The sequence below is a fragment of the Chanos chanos genome, chromosome 9 (genome assembly GCF_902362185.1).
Source record: "Chanos chanos chromosome 9, fChaCha1.1, whole genome shotgun sequence".
Taxonomy (NCBI): Eukaryota; Metazoa; Chordata; class Actinopteri; order Gonorynchiformes; family Chanidae; genus Chanos; species Chanos chanos.
The window spans coordinates 36,212,355-36,218,318 of NC_044503.1; positions in this window are offsets into that span (position 1 = coordinate 36,212,355).

The window sequence follows — 5,964 nt, forward strand, 5'->3', positions numbered from 1 at the left end:
GTAGAGATGTGTGTTTATCTGTGTGTGTTCCCCGTCAATGCGACCAGAAAACAACAGAATAACAGTGCACTCCCAGCCAATACTTATCTCGTATGGATTATGTTTGTGTATGCATTTAAGTGCAGCCCATAACCTACTTCTGAGTCATCCCAGTTTCTGAGAGTTGAGTTGAACCTAAAGAGGCGTGATCCGAACTGGGACCAGCAGCATCCATAATCAACTGCAATGAGAATGGATGATTTGGATGACTGTCTCAGGTGTTGTGTTTTGAATGTGAACATATATAAATACCATTCATTCTCTCCATACAAAAGCACTCATTACAATGCACTGTGGAAGTGAGAGAATGCCAAATGAAAAGAGACCTGAAACACCGTATAAATAAACGATCAAATAAAATATATATCTAGTTAAATAACAGTGTCAATTTCGTTGACGAAAACTGTGATGACAAATGAGGCCATAACTAAATAAAAATGCACCTTTGAAAATAAAAACTGTGATGAAATATATTACCATTTTCGTTGATGAATACTAACAGAATGATAATGTCAGAGACAGCAATTATAGCCTCACTCCTCTGGAAAGAGACATAAACATTTAAACTAACCTTAACTTAGTTAACCAGCCAAAAGTCCCATAATGTACGATAATTTGATCATTTTGTGACACTTAGCATCAGTGATTGTAATCAGGATAGGCTATCTCATTTTAATTTATTTCCCAACGTGATCAGGATAGTAAAACATGGATCCTACGTAGGCGTTTATGCATCTCTTCTCAGACTCTTTCCAGCCAATCATTCTTGTTGTGATTAACTCACAAGCACTAATGTCGCTAACTTAACCAATTTAATCAAATTTTCTTTACAAATTGGAAGTTTAGGGTATTTTATCCTGACTGCAGTAAATTCTGAGCCAGTATATTTACCCAGTGCAATGCAATTATCGTTATAATATTTCAAGTTAAATGAGCTTGTCAAATGACCGCCGCTCATATGAAGAGAGATTGAGCTAGGCATGCTGAATCCACATGAAAGTAGAAAAAAAAGGGTGCTGAACAGGAAGCTGAGGACAGGCGAGAGGCAACGTTTGTCTTTAAACAATGCGGCTTGTCAGCGGTGTCAAAAAGTCGTTTGTCTCAGTGAGTACGTGTTTTCTGAAATAACATATTTGCATGTATTTGTTCTCTTGGTTATGACTCGCGTACGATAATTTCCCTCAAAATACGATACTTTTAAGCCTCTGATACGAAACTTTAACATTTCGCATCCAGCAACACTGTTGGCAACTCATATCATAGCTACTCTAAAGAAGAAAAAGAACGGATTTGTCTCATAGTGTGGTACAGTGTGGTGCAGTGTGGTACAGTGCAGTGTGGTGTAGTGTGGTACAGTGTGGTGTAGTGTGGTACAGTGTGGTGTACTGTAGTACAGTGTGTTGTAGTGTGGTACAGTGTGGTGTAGTGTGGTACAGTGTGGTGTAGTGTGGTGTAGTGTGGTATAGTGTAGTACAGTGTGGTGTAGTGTGGTACAGTGTGGTACAGTGTGGTGCAGTGTGGTACAGTGTGGTGTAGTGTGGTACAGTGTGGTGTAGTGTGGTACAGTGTGGTACAGTGTGGTGTAGTGTGGTGTAGTGTGGTACAGTGTGGTACAGTGTGGTGTAGTGTGGTGCAGTGTGGTGTAGTGTGGTGTAGTGTAGTACAGTGTGGTGCAGTGTGGTACAGTGTGGCAATTAGTAGGACCCCGTTTACTAAAACTAGACTAAAACTAATAATGATCAAATGACTAAAATATGACAAAAATGAATACGTGTTTTAGTCAAAAGACTAACACTAACACTAAATCAAAATCACCTGTCAAAATTAACACTGTTAAATAACTACATGTTGTTTGTCATTGGTCTGTGAGTCTCAGGGGAGCACATACGCAGCAAGTGATGTACAAGAAATACAGGTGTGGACCGTGATGAATTAGAAATACAGGTGTGGACAGTGATGTATAAAAAATACAGGTGCAGACAGTGTACAAGAGGTAGACACAAAACTGTAGCTACTGGCTGAGTGGTTGGTGAATTTGTCTTTGTGGAGGAAGCTGGCGATGTGGAGGCTTCAAGATCAGTAATGTCAGCATGCGAATTATTATGAACACGGACATGAACAATATAGCAGAATTTTGTAATAAGGACAGTGGATAAGGGTTACTCACATACCCGTAGTTGTCGGCTGAGTGGTGGTTGGTGTCAAATCAGTGGAGGAAACTGGGGATGTGTATGCTTTGGGATCAATACAGTTAAGACTTAGCATGTGAATTATTGTGCATACAGACATCAGCATGGACACTCTGACAGGATTTTGTAATAGAACCCTTAGAAATGATTTGATATTTCTAAACATCTAAACATGATGATCACATGTGAACAGGTCAAAGAAATATAGGTGTTTAGAATAGACAAGAGTTGAGAACATACCTGTAGTTGTTGACTGAGTGGTGGTTGGTGTTAAATTAGTGGAGGAATCCGGGGATGTGTATGCTTAGTGATCAATAAAGTTATGACTTAATATGTGAATTATTGTGCTCTCAGAAATAAACACTCTGCCAGGATCTTGCAAAAAAAGCAAATCAACAAACCAAAAAAACCCTTAAGAACAATTAAAAGGTGTAGACAGTGGGTAAGGGTTAGAGACATACCTGTAGTTGTTGGCTGAGTGGTGGCTGATGTTAAATTAGTGGAGGAAACTGGGGATGTGTATGCTTTGGGATCAATAAAGTTATGGTGTCAGTAAGTGAATTATTACAGGATTTTGTAATAGAACTTTTTGATCTGATGAGTCTAAATATCTAAACATGATGAACACGTTTGAGCAGGAATGCATTGCCTTTGAAAGACATTTCTCAAAAAGTACCAAGATAATATAATAATAATAATACAAGTTTATTTAGAGCCCAATATCACCATTTATAGGGCTTTACATGTCTATAACAAAGTCAAATAAAAAATTAGATTGTCCATAAATTTGTGAAAACAGATAAGTCTTTAGTCTGGTTTTAAACGTATAGGGAGAGTTTGCCTCCCTAACTTCTGTAGGTAAACCATTCTGGCACTGTGCATGTATCCGTCAGGGTGAAGCTATGTAACTGTAAAACCTGCTTCCCATCACCAAATAATACTTGCAGGAGACATTGGAAAAACCAACAGCTTTTGTCTTTATTTCCATTTTCTTGAGGTGAAAGGTTAAATGTGGGTTTTTTTTTCGTTTGTTTCTTTGTTTGTTTCTTTGTTGTTGTTGTTGTTGTTGTTGTTGTTGTTTTTGTTTTTTTTTTCTTGTGTCAAGTCATTGGTGACTCGGTCTCCCTCTATTGGTTTGAATTTAATGTATTAGTTTTTTGCAGTCTGCATTAAGTGAACCACTGAGCTGTGGATGGGTGCTCATATGTTACAATACTGTGCAAGAGATATAGGTGTATACAGTGGACAAGAGTTGAGAACATACCTGCAGTTGTTGGCTGAATGATGGCTGGATTTATATTAGTAGAGTAAACTGAGGATGTGTACACTTTGGGATCAATAAAGTTATGGTGTCAGCATGTCAGTTATTGCACACACAGACATAAAGACTGAATGAATTGATATTTCTAAATATCTAAACATGATAAAGAATGTGAGCAGGTGCTCATTGTATTTGAAAGACATTTCTCATGAACTCACAAAATGAAATTAGGTTTGAAAATGTTTTTTGGCGGTTATTAATTTCTGAGTTTCTGGCACTATGTAGCATTTGGCAGAGTGGACCTATGTATCTACGATGATATGATGGCCTCATTATAATTAAATTTATGCATACTTAGATACTGAAAATCAAAACAGAAAAAATAGATCAGCTTATGTCTGACAGTTTGTGTCTGACATTTGAAAGTATTTCTTACTAATGCTCTTCAGAGATATGATGAAATTGTCTGAAAGTCCACGTTGGATCAGTTCCTCTCTAAACTGTGAGGAAAACAAGAAAGAACTTAGCAGCTTATCATTTCTTTTTTTAACTCTTTCTTGTTCCATTTTGTGAATCAGATTATCGACTTGTTCAAGGTTTTACCTTCTCTAAGACCATCTCAATCTGAGACTGAGACAGACTTTCCTGTGCAGTAATTGTAACCCTCATTCCAATCACATAATCTGTAGAGAGACTCAATAAGTCACTACATGCAATAGTCAGTTTTGCATGTACTCAGCAGTGTTCAGCAGTATTTCAAATCCTCAAGGGTTGTGGGCAGCCATGGTCTAAAGGTTAGGGAACCGGGCTCGTGACCGAAGCGTTGCCAGTTTAATCCCGTAATCATTTCACATTTAAACACTACCAAGTATGTCTGCATGAATATTCAGCCAAACAGGATATGGGGGATACTGGGATATGAATAGGTGTTTCTGTGGTGGTTGATATGGGAGATACTGGGATGTGAAGTGGGGTCTCTGTGGTGGAGGGTAAGAGTCTTTTTTGGCTGTGTCTCCCATGTGTTGAGGTACAGCATACTCTTAACCACAGTTCAGAAGAAGTAGTCAAACTGCACATACCTCGGTTATCTGGCATAGAGGTTGTTTGTCCAGTTGATGGGAGCGGAACCATAGTTAGAACTGTAATGATGAAAATTTAATCCCCCATCAAAACAGAGGAATACAAGACAAAAGATAAGATAACAAAGCTTGACCTCCTTAATTAATTTGTCTTCATCATGAATATCAGAATTTATCTTCTTCTTTCATCATTAGGTACATATCCAGTGTTCTGACCTGAGCAAAAGACAGCGATGAACAGAACTGCAGTCCCATCTAGAAAAAGAAAGGTGGCAGGAATGAGGGTTGAGACCTTTTTTTTTCAGAAATGGGAAATCTAGAGAAATCTGCATGAAAATGTAATCCCATTCTCAGGAAATTGCAATTGACTATATTACAAATGATTATTTTTAAAAAATAAATGGATGATTGTTTTAAAACAATTGACTATGCAGCTAAAACAGTTTAGAAGCTTTCTAACTGTAACTGCGAACAGACAATAAAAGGAGAGCTCCACAGATACTTTTCATAAAGGTGTATTCTGCTCAGTCCTGGAAACACGACAAATTATTAATAGTTTGAAAGCTACTGTGCTGCATAACATAACAGTACATCATTCAATTTGACAGCTCATTTTAACCAGTTAAGAGAATACTAATCAATACTATTAATACTAATACTAGTACTAATACTACTACTACTGCTACAAATAATAATAATAATATGTCTCACACATTGTGTTGTCCTGTATGGAGATGTGTGTGATGTCTTTCTCTTGTCTCTGGGAGCCTGAATAACACAGCTGATGAACTGTTTATTGTCCAGGAGGATCCGACGAATGCTGTAAGTCTCTAAATGCTACTACTCTTCATGACAGGCGTGAATTGAGTCTGTGAAGCAGGACCTAAATATAAAGATTGTCTTGTCATGTGTTTATGAAAGAGAGAATGAAACAAGGAAACAAAATTCCTTTTTGTGAGCTTCCTCATCATATTCCAGGTATTATTGGCATGTGTGCAACATTTTGTTTACACATACTGTACTTTCTAAGATTTCATACAAAATTTGCCCAATCTTCATCAAACTTGGCACAGATGATGTTCACACCAAACCGCACAAGACTTATCCAATGGATATTTGATTTTCAGCGTTCATCTGTCGCTGCCAATCAAAATCATCAGGAAAGTTGCCAAACATGAAGTGAGCTCATATTTCAGCAACACTTTGATGTATCTATGCCAAACTTGGTAGACTGACTTAAGATTCCGCCCATGTTTTTGCTCATTACTCTGCACATGTTTGGTCTAAAGTCATGATTGTCATTTGATGTTATGCCTTTGTGAATGCTGAGTTCTGCACATGTTGACATTTCCATATTGTGCAATTGTATTCGGCAATTTCCTAGAACTGTATGATA